This window comes from Ceratotherium simum, chromosome 6 (genome assembly GCF_057802395.1).
Source record: "Ceratotherium simum simum isolate JZ-2026a chromosome 6, ASM5780239v1, whole genome shotgun sequence".
In the NCBI taxonomy this organism is placed as follows: Eukaryota; Metazoa; Chordata; class Mammalia; order Perissodactyla; family Rhinocerotidae; genus Ceratotherium; species Ceratotherium simum.
The window spans coordinates 77,556,455-77,575,029 of NC_141905.1; the positions used below are offsets into that span (position 1 = coordinate 77,556,455).

Sequence of the window (18,575 nt, forward strand, 5' to 3'; positions counted from 1 at the left end):
TAACTTTTTTCTTAATGTAATTTAAAAAAATATTTTGGGCCGGCCCTGTGGCTTAGCGGTTAAGTGCGTGTGCTTCTCTGCTGGCGGCCCGGGTTCGGATCCGGGGTGCGCACCGAGGCACCGCTTCTCCGGCCATGCTGACGCCGCGTCCCACACACAGCAACTAGAAGGATGTGCAGCTATGACAGACAACTATCTTCTGGGGCTTTGCGGAAAAAGGTAAATAAAATAAAATAATTATAAAAAAATATTTTCCCACCTCATTGAAACTCTCCATGAACGTGCTTTATGTTTTTCCATTTGACACATATTTACTGAGTGTCAGGCACGGGGGAGACATCAGCAAACAAAACAGAAATTCCTATTCTCAAGGGCTACCCCTCTCTGGGTGAGTGAGGACCTCCGCGGACGATGGGGAACCAGCCTGTTGACCTCCACACCTCATCGCTCCAGGCTCCAGAGCTATCCTCACCTATGGCTTATTTACTTCCTGTGGGCAGATTCTTCCTTGAAGCTCTCTTGAAATTAAGCCCTCACCCATGAGCCCAGCATGAACCTGATTTTCAAAGTCTTCGTCTCTATCACATGTATATATTGTACTATTTGTGTTCTTTTTTTTCTAGTTTTTGCCATTACAATTAGTGTTCAGATGAACATCTTTATATTTCATTACGACATTGCAATCTCTGGCTCAGAGCTGAGAAAGCCCACACTGTCTTTTTGAAGGCCAGATGCATTTAGCTAAACCTGAGCAGTGTGTGCAGTGGCTTCCCTTGGAATGTTCCGTTTCCAGCTTGCATTTGCATCTGCAGACACCATTAACCTGAAATGTGCCGCTGATGGACAAAGCAAGTGAGGTTTGGTGAGCGCCTTGGTTCCGCTTGCCAGCCCTGATTCACTGCCGTCGCAGGCATGAGAAGGGCTTTTCTGTCTGTTTGAAGGCCTGTCGCTGAAAACAGGGGAAAAACAAGCTGGTTTATGCAGCAACGGGGACCTCAAACCAGCACAAGAGGCCAGCCGACCCGCAGCAGCCTGAGCATGACAGAGTTCTGCCCCATAAAGAGACACTAGGACAACACTTTTAATGGTCTCTGCCCAGACTCTACGGAATTTATTTCCCAGGCTTCGTCTGCTCACCAACAGCTTGGCAGCATCTCCCTCAGTGTCTGCCTCAGAGCATTAAACACCCCTTGTTCCGAGTACCTGGAGCAAGCACCCAAGAGAGAGTAAGCAGAAAAAATGTGCGTGGAGGATATTTGGGGCCAATATAAACTTTTCAAATTAAAAAGGCAAAAAAACCAACGAAAGAACAAAAAGAAATGTATCCCCTAAAGAGCTCCTGTTAACTTCTGGCCGTGGCCCTTTCCAGTCAGTGTTAGAAAGGAAAATGCAAAAATCAAGAAACATTTTGTGTGCTGCTCTTTGTTTGTTTTTTCTGTTTCATGGTTGTGCTGTCCATGCCTCATCTTTAAAAATTATTTTTAGGGGTTGGGGAGCCGCTCACCGAGCACAGCTGCTCAATGCCAGCACAGCGTCCCATCCCAGCTCCTGGCCCCTCAGCCCCCCGCCCAAGATGATTCCAGTGGTGGTCTTGCTCTTACTCCTTTTGGATGAACAAGCAGTGGCCCTGGGAGAGCCTCCGCTCTGCTATATCCTGGATGCCATCCTGTTTTTGTATGGTATTGTCCTCATCCTGCTCTACTGTCGACTCAAGATCCAGGTGTGAAAGGCAGCCAAGGTCAGCTGTGAGAAATCAGATGGCGTTTGCACGGGCTTGAGCACCAGGAACTTGGAGACTTATGAGACCCTGAAGCATGAGAAACTGCCAGAGTAACTTGAGAACAGATGCCCTTGGTCACATCCTTCTTCTGCTCCTGGTTCTCCTCCCAGCCCTTGTGGTTGGCACCACCTATGTCTCCCTGCCGTTCATGCCAGCTGACCCTACCCCTGTAATGATGCTGTGCACCCCATTAATGGGCATCAGTGGTTCCCCCTCCCTGTCAAAGACCTATGCTCGGATGCTGTTCATTAATGTTTATATTCTATTTTCACCCCCGCACCCCGCCCTGCTCCTCTTCCCCATCCCTGACTTGCAGTAAACGATGGAAAGGGAGTACCACCAATAAAGCTGCCACAGGCTGGGAACAAAAATTATTTTTTAAATTATCTTTTAGTTCTTTCTCTCTTTACAAAAATAATATACATTCATTGATGAAATTTTCAAAGTATAATTTAAAAAGAAGAAAATAAAAATGGCCAATGAGATAACCACCGTTGACATTGTGGTCTGTGGCCCTTTTGTAGTTTATTCTGCTTCTAGAGAGAGGGTTGCACCACCTGTCATTTGCTGCCCTGTCCAGAAGTCAGATGTCATTTTAAATTGAAATACACAGTTGCAGAGTCCCCACTGGACGGGGCGATGGAGGACCTCAGTTCTCATGCCACCCCTTGATTCTGTGGCCTTGGGAAAGTCACTTAACCTTGATTTGCTCATCTTTAAAGTGGGGATTCAGTCATCTCTCCCTTAGTGGATGACTGAGTGGCCAGAGGAGTCACTGGTAGAAAGTGCTTTGTAAAGGGCTCTGCAGATAGTTGCTGGCTGCTTTGATATGATCGTGTGACCCTTCGGTTGGACAAATGGCTGAAGTCGTTTTCCTGTCATCCTGGTGAACTGTGACCCTTCTTTCTAAGGCTGCCCCGGTGTCTGCTCTTAGAGAAAATCACCACCCTCCCTCTGGCTGTCGGAGACCTGGGAGTCTCCCTCTCCCCCTGCCCTGCCACCCCCCACCCCTGCCTAGTGCTCGGATCCAGTTCCTCTCCAAGTCCAGGCAACTCGGCCTCCACCGTACCTCTTGGGGATACCCCTCTCTCCCCGTCCCCACCGTTCCCCTTGTTCTGGCCACCACCCTCTCCTGCCTGAACTCCTGTGTCGTTCCAGACTCCTTCTAGGCTCACTTGTTTCAAACCAAGCTCCACACAGCAGCAGAAGGCTCTTTGTAGAATGTCCATCTGATCACGCCATCACTGGCGTTAGTAGCTTGCCGTTGCGGTTGGGAGGGAGCCAGAGATCTTACCAAAGCTGACCAGGCCCTGTCTTACCTGCCCGTGCCTACTGCTCCAGCTTCCCCTCCTCCTCCCTGTCCCCTGACTCAGCCCTTCCTTCACATTTCCTCCCTTCTCCAGGCCTTTGCTGGGCACACTTCCCTAACTCTGCTTGGTGATCGACTCAACGTGGGGCCTCTGCCTTGCAGGTCACTTCCTCCAGGAAGCCTCTCCTGGTAACCTCTGCGGCCTGGGTTTGGTCCTAACCCTGTGGCAGTCTGAGGACTGGCCTCCATCCTCCACTTGACCGCAAGGTAGAGCCTGGTCTGCCTGGCACTGCTTCCCCAGCACCCAACACAAGTGTCTACTCTGCCCCAGGCCCTTTATGAATCTTGATTTTCTTTCCTTGCTCAGATATTTTTGTCTTAATCTTCCTAAATCCTGGAATGATTGCTGATGGGTCTTATTTTTCTTTGAGTTCTTTTTAAAAGCCCTGGAAGTGTGGATGGAGAACAGCCTTTGCCTTGTCAATTCTGAAGTAGCTGCTTTTATCAGAAATGGTTCAGGGCAGAGATGACCAATTGCACCCCCAAGGGCAGTGACCTCAGTTTTCTCTCCCCTTCTGAGTCCCCAACCGACTCAAGAGGTGGCGAGGGAGGGGTGCCTGCTGCCAGCACAGCTGTCACGCTGGTCCCTACTGGTTGTTAGAGCCTGACCGGTGGGCAGAGATGGGCACAGAGGTGATGCTGCTCCAGACTTTTGGCTGAGCCCAGCCTGGGGCAGAGCAAGGTGCTGAGAATGGCTTTGCCAAAAGACTCCATCATCAGGCTTGGATGTCAGCAACCCTGAGAATGCCCGGCAGCTGCAGGCACTGTACTTATGCCTCAGGCAGATCTCCTGGGACAAAACTCTTGAACCCAGCTCAGCCAATCTGGGATGGAGACCACAGTGACTAGCATGAGTTCTTGCATCAGAGGGACCTGGGTTTGAGCTTGGCTCTGTTCCTTACTGACTATGACTTTGGCCAACTGTTTAACTTCCCTAAACCTTAGTCTCTGTCTCTGCAAAATGAGAATAGGAGCGTTGCAAGGATTAAATGAAGAAATGCTTGGGGAAGGCTCTGCTCAGGGCCTGGTACACATGAGTGCTCATGGGCAGCTGGCTCATCATCACCTTCCTCTGCACCATCACTGTTTTCAACAGTCCCAGTCAGTTCAGAGCTTTATTTCTTGGTTCCCCCAGGTGGTGGTTGCCAGGTCCTGCTGGTTTTAAGTTTATCTGTTCATTCATTTGTTCATTCATCTGTTAAGCCCTTGCTCTGTGCCAGGGATCCGGGGAGCTGCCAGGTGGTGGGGGGCTGCTTTCAGGAGTGCCTCTTGGCAGCATAGGCTGAGCCACATTTATTGCCTTCATGTGATGTGAATATAACCCTTTTCCCTTAGTGCCACTCCCATTCCTCAAATCTCTATTTCCTAATTCTCGCAGACTTAGAGTTCTGGATGGTACCCCCTCGCCCCCTTAAAGGCCATCTCATCCATCCTTCTGCCTCCAGGCAGGAGGGGCCTCAACCACCTCAGACACGTTGGGTGATAGCCAGTCCCATCCACAAAGCCCTTTTCAGCTTTCACTCTGGGCAAGGGCCTGCGGAGGGTCTCAAGGGGGTATGGGAGGCCAGCTCCATCCCTCAGGGAGCTGTTCGTAGTTGGGAGATGGGGCAGAAAACACACACGTGACTCTGGGTAACAGCCATGTGAAAGTGGGCAGCTGTCAAATGTCCGTCCTCAGTACCAAGTCCCCAGAGGGGGGTCAGGGACATTTATGTGGGATGGGAAGGTTGCGGTTGAGTAGGTGGGTGAAAGGAAAGACTTTTGGGGTCAGCAACAGGTTCAGCATCATCAGCATCATCCAACCAGCAAGCATTTCCTGGGCACTTACTGTGGCTGGGCATCGGGCTACTTGCTTTATAACACACGCTCACTGAATTATTACAAAACCCTATGGGCCAGGTGCCACGTTCCCCACCCCTATTTTATGGATGAAGATGCTAAGATTCAGAGAAATTACTAAATTGCTCAAAGTTACAGAGCTCTGGAAGAAGCAGAGCCTGGATTCAAACCTGGGCCTGAGTCATGGCCATGCTGCTGTGGATTTCCACCAGGTTCGCCAGGCTTTCCCCTTGGAGGTGGGACAACACAGGGCACATTGGGTAGATGATGTGTGCACTGCTTTGGTGGGCTTTGTGCAGGGAAGTCACGAGGGAGAAGGTCCAAGAGAGGCTGGGTCAGGACAGAGACACCATCCACGGCACCAGCCTGAAAGGTTAGGTCTTTGTCCTGTAGGTAACAGGGAGCCGTTGAATGTTCATCTCTGATAGCCCCGTAGCTGTCCTCAAGGTGAGAATAGAGAGCAAAGAGAGGCTGTGGACAGAGCAGGCTTGGCTTCCAGGATGATATGAGATTCATTCACTTCTTCTCCAGATAGTTATCATTTGCCTACTGTGTGCCAGAGCGAAATGAGACAATGTTTCTCAAGCACCCAGCTCTGGACCTAGAATGTACCATAAATGGCCTCTACTTCTGATGATGCTACGCCATGGCTCAGGTGACTCCCCAGGAGGCAGGGGCAGCTGGAGCTTCTTTTACCTGCAGCATCAGGCTGGGAGCAGGTTTCTGTCTGTGACGCTGGGTCATGGGATGCCTTTGATATCACCTGTGAGGTCTCCCAGCCGTCAGCTGTTCCCACTGCCCACCGGTGTCTCCTGCCTCTTTTCGGGAGTGGTTTCTCGCTCCCCTGCTCTCTGTCCTCTCTCCCTTCTCCTGCTGAAGGGCCTTTAGGGAGGTGGCAGATGGGCACGAATGTCACACTGGCTGTCTCTGCCTGTGCAGTGCCAGGGGCCCAGCCGAAGATCATCTCAGGCATGTTCCAGGTGGGGCTTGTAGACCCGAGCTGAGTAGTGGGTCAGAATGGGGGTGTTGGGTGCAGAAGGAGCTCCCTACCCCTGGTGGTCCCCTGGCCTCTTCCTCTGGCTAGCCAGCCATGAGACTCATTCTATTATGGCTTTTGCCACCCTCTGTCCCCATTTGGCTTTCACTGGAAAGGAATAGTTCTCAGCCTTGCTTGCCTGCTGCTGTGTTAATTTCCCACCGATCCCCAGCCTGCACCCCTCCTAGATTCCCATTTCCCACAATGGCTGTATCAGCCTTGCCAGGTAGAAACCTCCTGTCCCCAGTTGGTGGATCCGCCCCCTCTTCTCTGTCCCTCTGCCTTGACACTCGTCAGTGTGCTTGGACTAGTGCGGTAGCCTCTTCATTGGTCCTCTGTTGCTGGCTGGTTTCTTTTTCCTTCCTGCCCATCCAATCTGGCCTTTTTGTTTGCTGTTTATAGCACTCAGAAGCTTCTTGGCTTTTCTGAAGACATCAAAGTTAAGACTCCTAGCAGATATGATGGCCCATCCACTGCCCATGGGACCACACAGCCCGAAGGCAGGGTCTCTTACCCGGCCTCACCTCTGCCCCTCTAAACTTGGTCTCTGACTTGCCATACCAAGCCCCCCAGAGTGGGCCTCTCCCCACTGGAAGCCTTCAGGCTTCTCATGCCCTTGGGTAAATGGTGGTTAACATGGTGGCCTTTCAAGTCACAGTCTCAAATCCTTGCTCTTCTATTAGGAACTGTGTGACTTTGGGCAGTTTGCTTAACTTTTCTGAGCTGTAGAAACAGAACAAAAATGATAAAGATACTGATAGGTATCAGTATCTTGATCAGGTTATTATGTGCCAGATGCCATGCCCAGCACTGCATTACCTCTTTATATCCACCCCAGAGCCCTAAGAGGGAGGCGCTTTTTTTAGGTAGGCTCCTTTGGCAAATAAGGAAATAGGGGTTTGCAGCAGTGAGGCCCCTTGCCCAAGGTCACACACCCTAAGAGGCAGAGCTAGCCTCGGGGCCTGTCTGAGCGCCAGTGCTCCACCTGCAGCTACGGGGCCACATCGCCCGCTTTTCAGACTGGGAGGTTTAAATGTTTGGAAGCCCGTGCCCAGGGCTGAGCATCTGGGCGAGCTCAGTAAACAGGTTCTTCCTGCTTCTAGGCCTTTGCTCAGGCTGCACCCACTGTCCTCCTCTCCACCTGGCCAGGTCTTACTTCCAGTGTCAACAGACCCCTACCCAAAATATGCACCCCCCAACCCACAGGGAACAGAACTAGGCTTCAGGTGTCTGTTGTCCTAGAAGGTGCGTGATGCCCTCACCACCTTTGTATGCTGGCCCTTCCCCCAGTGCCCGGGCATCTGTGGGAGCTGAGGTGTCCACAAAACCAGGGAGCCAGCGCGGGAATTGACGAGGGAGAGGGGGAGAGAACGACGAGAGGGCATCGCGTGGAGGGACCCAGGAGAGGTCCTCTGGAGCACGCCGGTGCAGCCACGGGCAGCTGCTCCCTGGACCCGTGTGGCTCACCCCCCAGCCTGGCAGCCCCGTCCTCACACCTCCACATTTGCTTAGTTATTTCCTGACCGTGACCTCCTGGGCTAGATTTGTCATTTCCTGGGACAGGAAGGAAAAAGCCCAATGGAGCTGGGTTTATGGGAGGTGAGCACTCTTCTGCTGGAACTGGCTTCCCGCCTGTGGGACGTTGTCATCAAGCCTTGGGCCTGTCCGTGGAGCCTGACAGCTCTGGCTGCTTCGCTCCGGGAGTGGCCTGCGGTCTCTAAGACACGTGGGCTGGAGCTGCAAGGCTGAGGCGCTGCCACCAGCTGACATGCCACCTGGCTGACCGTCAGAATGCCGTCAAAGAGCGCTGGCTGGCTCCTGGGCCCCGCTGGGGTGACCTCACAGGGACTAGGGGGTCCTCCCTGCTCACCTGACCCCCAGGCCCTGGCAGAGGCCAGTGGAGAAACCAGTTCACCAGAAAGCCCAATAGAATGAGCTGGCCTTTCTTGTTATTTTCTCCCAACAACAGTGCCCTCAGAGGACGGAACTGGCTGGCCTCCTCTCAGGCTTAAATAGGGGCATTGGCTAGAATCGTTCCCCCCAGACTGGAGGGAAGGCAGTCTTGCAGAGATTGGACTGACTTGCTGTCTGTTGGATTCATTCTCCCCACCTCAGAATCAAGATGTGATTGAGATTTCTGGGAACCGTTTCATTTCCATTGATTGCTGAGTCCTGAGGGCTGAGGTCTAGCCAGCCCCTGGCTCATCTGAGGGGAGACCTGGCTTGTCTGCCTTGCTGCCCTCTGGCCTTCAGGAAGAGTCTGTGGGAATTCCCTGTTGCTGATGGGACACAGATTGTCCTCCTCAGCCTGGCATTCGTGACCCACCATTGTATTATGTGTGTGTGAGTGTGGGGGGGTGTGCGTGTGTGTGTGTGTGTGTGTGTGTGTGTGTGTGTATGTGTCGATCACCACACTAAGCACCCTGAAGGTAGGCTGCTGGCTGTCTAGTCTCTCTCCTGCCTCAACAGATCTAAGGGGAAACGACTCTGACCTGGAGACAAAACCGGCAGGAGAAGGCAATGGTGGGCAATGGAGAGTGTCCTGCGAGAGGAGCTGGATGTTCCTATTCCGCATGGCCCCCGATTCCCAGCCACATGCCTTGAGCCAATCACTCTTCCTCTCTAAGCCTCAGTTTTGGTTTTCTTTTGTTTTCAATGAACAAACTTTATTTTTAGAGCAGTTTTAGGCCTGTGGAAAAATTGAGCAGGAAGCACAGAGAGCTCCCATATATCCCATATATAGCCTCAGTTTACTTACCTGTCAAATGGGGACAGACACCCACCTTGTTCTTACTGCACTGGAGAGTTGTACAGAAACCCTCACCCTCACCGCCATTTCATGATGACACAGCGGAGGCTCAGAGAGAAGGGACGGGCTCAGGGCCTGAGTACGAAGGCCCAACCCCGAGGGTCCAGGGAGGCAGTGAGTGGCCAGCAGGGGGACGAGCTGCTGCTGCTTCTGCCTCCTGTCTATTGGGAACTGTGGGTCCTAAGGCCTTTGTAGGGGCTGGAGAGTCTCCCCAGGAGCAGCTCTGATCTCCGCCGCCTGGGTTTGCGGCAGAGAGTAGAGCTCAGCCCCTCCCAGCGGCCACGGAGCCCACACGTCCGTCCTCGTGGCTCCTTCGTTCCTTTGTTCAGTGAGTCTTTGAGTGCTGACAGGTGACAGAGCCAGGGGCTGGAGATCCGAGTCCTCGTCCAGTTTCCCCAGTAACAAGTTAGGATTGCTCCTGGATTGTCAGAGCTGGAAGATCTCAGTACTGTGCTAGCCCCACTCGCTTTGCAGGTGGCGAAACTGAGGCTCCACAGAGGGATGGATGGGGCAGGCTGGAGGCTGAGGGTGGCAGGAAGCAAGGAGGGACCCGGTCCTGCTGGCTTAGTGGCCCGGCACCGTGGGCCCAGGAGGAGCCTTCGCCGAGGAGCCTGGAAGGCCCCAGCAGGGGCATCTTGTGCATGGGGGGTGGGGTAGGAGTAGTTCTGTGGCAAGAAGGGACCCATTCTTGGTCCCTGGCCTCCTCACATCCTGCCTTAGAGTTAAGTAACCGCTTGTCGGGCAAGTAGGGTGGCTGCCAGGCTCAACAGCAGCCTTCGAATTAGGGAAGCGCTCTCTCCTAGGATCCTGGACGTTCCCTAGGAGATGGGGACAGCCTGGCAAGCAGAGAGGGCAGCCTCACCTGTACCCACGAGTACAGCCAGGCAGTGCCAGGTGGCACTGCCCCTTGTCCTGTTCTGTTCCAGTGTCCACCTTTCCCCTCTCAGCACATCAGGGTGACACCCACGAGTAAGCTCTTCTCTCACCCACCTGATTCTGTGTGTCACCCTCAGGTCGGGGGCTGTGTCTCAGTTCCCTGTGCCCCAGCGTGGATCTCAGTGCCTGCACTGGGGTGGGGAGGGGGGTGACTGTGTGTTTGTTTACCGAGGAGTCCTGAGGCCTGGTTTTAGTTCATGCTCTGCCACTAACCACCCACCTGCATCGCTCTTTGTTCAGACTGCCGGGAAGCCCACAGCCAAGTTTTGTGCGGAAAGCATAGCTCTCCTTCGTCAGCCGTCCTGGAGGGAGCTCATTTTATTCTCCCCTCCCCCTTTGCTGCTTGTTTCCTGTTCTTTGTCTTTCATCGAACAATTGAACATGTGCTTTTATTGGAAAATGCTGTGGATCCTTTTGGGAAGTGAGCAAGCAATAAATAAATCAGGATGTTAGACATGAAAAGGAGAAAAGGCCCTCTGCCCCCCCTGGGAAGCAGGTGTGTCTGAGCTCTGTCCCTCCCCTCTGGAGAGTAGGCACATTAGCACCTGCTGTGCTGACTCCAAGGAGCGTATGAGCAGAATGTATTGACAGGCCAGCGTGCTGGGCAGTGCCAGGCCAGTGCCTGCCCTGGGGCTGTAGAAGATGGGGTTACTCAGGCGGGAAGGTGCTGTGCTTCCCATGGAAGCTGGAACTGGCTGTGGAATGACCGGCCTGGAGGGGTGAGAGCTTGCCCAGCTGGGCACAGCTGGCCAGCTTCCCATTTCGGAGAAACTGGCCGAGAGCTTGGCTAGACAGGCCTTCGGAAAGTGCCCTGGAGGGGAATTAGACATCACAAGTTATAGCACTGGGCGGCAGGCCAACCACGTGTGTCACTTTGCTTCTCCATCCCTGGTAAAGAGATACAATGACTGAGCATCCGCAGCGAGCTGAGACAGTGACATTGTCCAAAAAAGGCGATTGCTCTATTGAGAGGTATAAATAGGAGCGCTGGGGGGTGACCAGATGACGGGGCTGCTCTGCTCAGTCCCTCAACCAGTGCAGGAGGACTGCTCTTGAGGTCCTGGCCACCAGCAGGAGACAGAATTTTTGAGACGTTGGCGAGAGATGAGAGTTGAGCAATCTCCCATCCTCCTCCGCTCCCTTCCTCCTCCACCCCGGCCATCATAACAGAATTTGAGAGAAAGAGCTCTAGGCGGAGAAGTTACACAGGATCCATGTGCTGTGTTCAGAGGAGAGTTCGTGGCTAGGGACCGGAGGGAGGAGAGGAAGGAAGGTGATGGTGGTCCGTGTGGGAAGGAGGCAGGGAGGGAGCTGATGGGGCTGGATTATTCGTGGGCCAAGCCTGGTCTTCATTGGTCTTCAGTGTTGCAGAGATGCAGACAAAAGGGAAGATGGCAGCTAAAGGCAGTGATGTGGCTTTGGGAGGTGGGCCGAGGTGATGTGACATCAGACTATGTTTCTGATGGTTCTGGCAGGAAAGCAGTGTCTTTAAAGCCAGACTGGGTTCAGTTCTTTGCTGTTCCACTTACTCACTGGATGGCCTTGGGCAAATCTCACCTTCAGGAAGCAGTTCCTCACCTGTACCATGGGGTAAATAAATAATACCTCCCGGGGTCTCCATGAGCATCAACTAAGACACATAGGGGAGGGCCTTGTCCTCGGGGCTGACACCTGCAGGTGTGGAGTAGTCTCGCTGGGGCTCGAGATGGCCGTCAGAATTGGGAGCTGGGTCTGTCTCTCTGCAGTCCCGGCGACAGCCTTTCTGGGGCTATTGGCCAGCAGCCAAGCTTTTTCCCAGTTTGGCCTAAGTGGTGAAAGCCAGCTCTCCCATCCAGGACTGATTCAGCTGCCATCACCTCCTTTTCCTCTGAGTTTCAGGGATTCCTATGATCCTCAAAATCGCCACCTGCCTGTGGGGTTATTCCGGCCACATGCCATTGGCTGTTGCTGAGCGTGCCTGTCTTCACTCCCCGTGGAGGCTGCGGGCTGCTGTGCAGCTTGCAAAGCTCTTTGCACACTCCCTGAGCTCATGTAATCCCCCAACAATCCTGCGGGTAAGTGGTATTTTCATTCTCGTTTTATAGACTAGGCTCCCAGAAGTTGCCTAAGTCGCCCATTTACAGGCAAGGCCTGGCCCTCAACTGCCTGCTGCTGCTTCTCCTGGCTTAACCACGGTTGTGACCACCACATGCTTGCCCCAGGATGAGGTGAGGACAAGTGCAGATGGGGCTGGAGGGTCAAACCATTCCTGCCGGATGAGCTTCCCGCGAGCAGCAGCGCCTCTTTTACGGGGATCCCCAGCTCCAGTGCCTTCTGTATGTGGGTCTTGGGCTCTCTGGTCCCAAGCTGACTGCCGCCGACACCTGTCTCATTTTTTCAGGGCACCATTTGGCTATGGAAAGGTGAGGTGGTGGGAGAAGTGAGTTACCTTCCAGTCTGAGTTGGCATGAATTTGCCAAACGAAACATTTTATATATGCCAAAAACCATTTCACTTGGTTACTTCTTAACAGGCCAAGTGCACTATTTTCCATCAAAACATTTCCATCGTTCAAAAAGTGTCTCTGACACAGAAGCTGGGTCCCGCTACATCCTTGTCACAGCTCACATTTCATTTGGGATCTGGTGTTTTCAGAATGTCACCACCTCTTGCTTTGCGTAAGGACCGTGCTCCCTGATGGAAATATTTTGCAAGAATGTTTTTAGCTGTTGAGGTGGTGCAAAACTCCTTCAGAGGGTTTTCTTTGTCTGCCTCAGAGAAGAACCCCTTTTCTGTGAAGTCCCTGCCACGTTTCACTGGCCAGTACGGGTCTTGCCAGGGCGCCATGAAATGGATCAAATCCCATTACAGTGAAAGCCGTTTAAGGTTCATGGAAATGTTTGTGGAAACAATTGCAGACTCCTCTGCTGACAGCCTACTTTTTATGTGTAATTTTTGATAGAACATGCACCCAGTGCAACAGAAGAATTTGGACGGCCCTCGGAATGTGCTGGAATGGAATTTGGCTGTGCTCTCTGTCCAGGTCTCTGATATGGCTGTGAGAGAATATTTGTCTGCTCATTAGGCGGATATTCAACGGGCTCCTTCTATGTCCCAGATGCTGGGCTGACCAGAGATAGGGGCCACCCGGGCCCCATCCTCGAGGAGCCTAGTTGATGGGGAATAGGAGATGCCTGTACATTTCTTTCCCAAATACATCAGAGCCACATCAGGAATGTGGCAGGCACACCTCTGAGTGTGCAAGATGATTTTAGGTGGTACACGGATGAACTGTGATTATGTGTTTATTTTAATGTATGTCATAAAAACAAAAACAGTAACTGCAGCAGTAATTTCCCATATATTATTGCTTAGAAAGGCTAAGTTGAAAAAAGGTGGGAGGGAGGGTCAATGAAAACCAAAGTTAAAGAAAAATATCAAGTAAGTACTCTAATAGTGCTAAGTATTACAGGTGGTAGATTATGGTAAAAGATTATGGTGAGGAAATCATGACAGTGGCTCCCAAATAGCCGATGTCTGGAAAAAGTTAAGTTCAGGTTCACGGCATGCTGATGGGATGCCAGGGGCTTTACCTATGTTATTATCCAAGCCTCAGGAAACTCTGGGAGATGGTCATGTTACCGTGCCAACTGACAGCTGAGGTCACATGACTAGTCAGTGGAAGAACTTGGATTTGAACCCTGGTCTATCTGACTCCTGGTAGTGAACTCTTAACCACTATACTAGATGACAAAGTACTGCAGTTGGTCAAATGAAGAAGTGATTATTTCCTCTCTAGGGTGTAATCCAGGAAAGCTTTCTAGAGGAGGTGGCCTTCACTGAGGGGTAGGATTTCGCAAGGGAAATTTGTGTAGTAAGGCAGAGTATTCCGTGCATCCAATACCCATGATTATTGGCTAGATGGTTTGGACAACATATTTTTTCCTCACATAAATGAAGTCTCGAGGTAGGCTGTTGGTTGGCTCTTCTGTGTCATCAGAGACCCAGGCTCCTTCTATCTGTCTGTTCTACCAGATACATGGTCCAAGATGGCTGATGCAGCTCCAGCCATCACATTCTTGCTCTAGGCAATAGAAAAAAGAAAAGAAGGAAAAGGATAAGTGTGTATTCCTCTCAATAAGTCAACCATCTTGAAGGAGCTTTTCTGGAAACTGAAGCTAATAGCTTATCCACATCTCATTGGCTAGCCTTGGTTATAAGGGAGGCTGCCCCCTGTGTGCCAGGCATACGTGAGTGGAGGATGAAAGTCCTGTCCTCGGGGTGCTTCCAGTGGAGTGAGCTGCTTCTGGTTGAGGCTGTAGAGGGGACAAGAGTTGAGTAGAGAGGAAAAAGCCTCCTCTGAACTGGGACTTGCTTCTGGAGTGGCCCCAATAAGCTCGGTCTGTTGGCTTGTTCAGCACGTTTATTTGGTGTTTAATTGGAGTGTAGGGTTGCAGCAATTAGGGAGCAACTGCCCACCATCCCATGAGCCCCTCTGAAAAGACAAGAACCACTCTTGAGTACAAACAAATACAGCTCCCCATCCTCCACCCTCCTGTGCAATTAGAGCAGGAGCCACAGAGCCAGCTTTTCACTGCAGCCCAGAACTGAGTCCTGGGCTGTGATTTAGAGCCCTGCCTGATGCTCACAGCTCCAAGGAGAGTGTGGGGTTCTGTGCAGCTCGCAGGCAAGTGTGAGACCTGGAAACCAGATGCTGCCTGGGCACCATCCTCCCTCTTCATTCCTTGCCTCCAGGCCCTGGGGCCTGAGTTTGCTTCTCACTTCTCAATTCTTGGAATGCATGCTGGTTAGTGCCAGGATGATCAGGTTCGGAGACTTTTTTAAAAAATCAGTGATGCTCTGCTGAGTTGCCAAAGTTGTTCTGGGGACTCATTCATAGAAGGTCTTTTCTTGCTCATGTGAAGCCCTGTCTGCTGGGATTTGGGTTCTTTTGGGTTTGAAATGCTCCCCTTTCACTTTAGGGGAATTTTTCACTTTTTGTCAGACAGGGGAAAGAGTATTAGGGCTAAAAGGGGCACTAGAGGTGGGCTCAGCCCCCGTGCCTCTGTTTTCTCCATCAGGAAACTTTGCTGCAGCTGGTTAGAGGTAGGACAGGGGAGAGCAAGCTGCCGCCCTCCAGTGCTCTTTGTTCTGTAATTGCCTCCAAGCAAATAGTATTGTAAAGAAGCTGGAGAGATGCTTTCCTATGGAGTTAGAAATCAAACCGCTATTAATATGCTAATTACAACAGGTCCTTATTTACCATTCAAGCAGGTCCTGGAGAGCTTCTCCTTGGCAACACTGTTAGACATTCTGTTCTTGAAATAGACAGTCCATATTACTTTTTAATGAAAGCTCTAAATTCAGGCTTTCCCTGCATTCAGCCAGCCCTTTTCCTTGGATTTAGTAGGTCCAGCCGGCCCGAAATGAAGGCTGGGTGGGGTGGGGTGAGGAGGAACTGACGCACTTGGGAAAGCAGGCAGCTCCTTAAGATGTCGGTGGCTGCTGGGGCCCCGCAGGTCCCAGGTCAGTTACCTGCTAATGTCATTATACATCTAAGCATTATTTTTAGCAATGGCATCACTCACTCCTAAAACCAATTCTGGCTTTATTTTTAGATTGGATGATGTAGGTGCTGTTTAGAAATGTCTTTTTCTCCCCACATCACTTTTGTCCTGGAAATACCTGGTTTATGAAGAAAACAAAATGGCAGCCACACAGCCAAGGGCAATATGAATATTTGTTTGGGAAACAGAGGGATGTGTGCCTTATTTGCTTTGAGGGTGGATCCCAGGAAATCTACACCCCTTAGCTTTCTGAGGAAGTGGGTAGGGCAGGGGCCCTCTCTAAACTGGGGGCTTTCATTCATTAGCAAACAAGAGAGTGAGCCTTTGTTCCAATCAGGGATCGAAGATATCCAATGAAGGGCGTGGGATTTTCTGAAGAGGAGGCTGTAGATTCTAGAAGAATAATACGTTGGCTAATATGTTTGATAAGTCTAACCAATATTTAAGTACCCACTATGTACCAGACCTATATCAGGCACTGGAAATACATTGGGGAATGTTCCAGTCACCATGGCTGACAGACGTAGTGACATAAAACAACCATTTATTGTGCTCACAGATTCTGTGGGTCCAGAATTCAAAGAGAGTAAAGCAGGGATGGCTTATTTCTGCTCCACGTTGTTTGAGGCCTCAGTTGCAAGCCTTGAAGGCTGGGAGCTGGAAGACTAACCCACTCACATATCTGGAAGTTGATGCTGGTTGTTGACGGGTCCCCACTTTCTCTCCATGTGGCTTCACCATGTGCATCCTCACAACATGGCGGCTGGTTCCAAGGGTGAGCATCCCAGAGATGGAGAGCTAAGCAGAAGCTACATCCTTTTTGTGACCTAGCCTCAGAAGTCACTAAGCATCACCTTCACCATGTTCTGTGGGTTGGAGTAGTGACAAGGCCCTACCCAAATTCAAAGGGAGGGAACATAGATCCCACCTCTCAGTGGGAGGGGTGTCAGTCACATTGTCTGAAGAGCATATGGGATGTATGTATATTTCATAATAAGTATAACTGAGCCTTGGAAATATGAGCAAGGAAGAAGAGGCTATAAAAAAATGGCAAAGCAGATTTGAAAAGAAAGAAGGAAAACTTTGAAAATTTAATAAATGAAAGTAAAAACTCAATGGACACATTAAATAGCAGATTAGACTTAGTGGATGAAAATTAGGAAAAGTGGAAGATATACTCAAATAAATGAACTACAATGCAGCCCAGAGACATACAGAAATGGAAATACTAGAAGACAGGGTAAGAGACATCTAGGATACAGAGAGAAGGTATAATACACACCGACTGGGTTTTCAGAAGGAGATAATAAGGAAAATGGGAAAGAGGCGCTATTTTAAGAGATAATGACTGAAAATTTTGCAGTCTTTGACAGGTATGAAATTCAATGAATCCCAAGCACGATAAAAATAAGTCATAAAATAAATATAAATAAAAACAAATAAAAATATGATACATCAGTGTAAACCTACAGTGTACCTAAGACAGAAAGATGATTTTTAAAAGCAGCCAGAGAGAAGAGCAAGATTTCCTATCTAGGAACAGTGATGAATGTGGCAGATGATTTCTCAACAACAATTCTGGAAGCCAGAAAATGGTAAAATATCTTCAATGTGCTGAGAGAAAGTAACTGTTAGCCTATAATTCTATACCTGGTGAAAGTACCTTTCAAGAACAAGAGCGAAATTAGAGATAGAAGATAGAGATAGAAGAACAAAGCTCAGATAATTTTCCACAGATTTACTTCACAGTGGGATGTTCTAAAGGGTGTACTTCAGGCAAAAGAAAATACCAGACAGAAAGTCTGAGGCACAAGATGGAATCATGTACAAAAATTTAGGTAAATATTTGGCTATATTTAAACAAATACTGGTTGTATAAAATAATGTCTCAATTGAGAGATTAAAAGAACAAGTTGGAGGGGCCGGCCTGGTGGTGCAGCGGTTAAGTGCACGCGCTCTGCTGCCGCAGCCCCGGGTTCTCAGGTTCGGATCCTGGGCGTGCACCGACGCACTGCTTGTCCGGCCATGCTGTGGCGGCGTCCAGTATAAGGTGGAGGAGGATGGGCACAGGTGTTGGCTCAGGGCCGGTCTTCCTCACACACACACACAAAAAAACAAGTTGGAACTAAAATATTGAACAACCAGAACATGGAAGCTTGGAGTGGATAATCAGAATTAAAGTATTCGAAGCTCCTTCTATCTTTTTCAGAATGAAAGTAAAGATGTTGCTTAACTTCAGATTTAAGAACAGACAGTATAACTTCAAAACTAGTAGAGCTGCAGTTTCTAAATGTGGATTGGGACCCTCAGTGCTCCCTGAGACCCTTTCAGCAAGGTCAAAACTATTTTCACAATGATACGTAATAATCCATAGTAATGTTATTCGCCCTTTCACTCTTATCCTTTCACGAGTGTACAGTAGAGTTTTCTAGAGCCTATTTGACATGTGATGACATCATTACTCTGACAGTTCACAGAATGTATGCTTGTATATTCTTGTGTTTTAAATTTTTTTCAATTTTCTTTTTTTTGGTGAGGAAGATTGGCCCTGAGCTAACAACTGTTGCCAATCTTCCTCTTTTTGCTGAGGAAGATTGGCCCTGAGCTAACATCTGTGCCCATCTTCCTCTATTTTGTATGTGGGACACTGCCACAGCATGGCTTATTGAGCAGTGTGTTGGTTTGTGCCCAGGATTCAAACCTGCAAACCCCAGGCCGCAGAAGTGGAGCGTGCGAACTTAACCACTATGCAGCTGGGCCGGCCCCCTCAATTTTATTTTCTAATATGGAAAATATTAATAGATATAACCCACATAAATGAACACTGTTTGGGGTCCTCGATCATTTTTAGAGGTGTAAAGGTGTCCTGAGTCCATAAAGTTTGAGAACTATGTAGTAGAGGGGGAAAAGAGGAGAAGAGAAACAGTGAGACTTGAAAGACAGTCCTTGTGAAATAGCAGTTCCTGAGCCCTGAGAAACAACTGGTGCTATATAATTATTATCCTTCATTCTATTTTCAAAGTAGAAACTTTTAAATCTAGAGAACTGATAAAGTAAGGTACTAATATATTCTGCAGGCCTGAGAACCTTGATCTGGAAGAATTTCAAAGCTGGGTCATACGCCTCCTGTGATACAGTGACACCTACTGAACAACAGGGATATTACAACCCAGCTCTATGGGATAAAGGACTAGCAAGAGTCAATGCTGTATTCAGCCTGAAAAGGACATAGAAAAGAGCAAATTGTGTCAAGCAGAGTA

The 18,575-nt window shown here is 50.0% G+C and overlaps 1 protein-coding gene and 1 pseudogene across 2 annotated transcripts in view; both read left to right on the forward strand.

Moving 5' to 3' along the window:
• The window catches only part of GRK5 (G protein-coupled receptor kinase 5), a 225,300-nt gene that overhangs the window by 114,025 nt on the left and 92,700 nt on the right, over positions 1-18,575 (forward strand). The gene's annotated exons all lie outside the window — the stretch shown is intronic.
• Positions 64-2,252, forward strand: LOC147916909 (high affinity immunoglobulin epsilon receptor subunit gamma pseudogene; annotated as a pseudogene).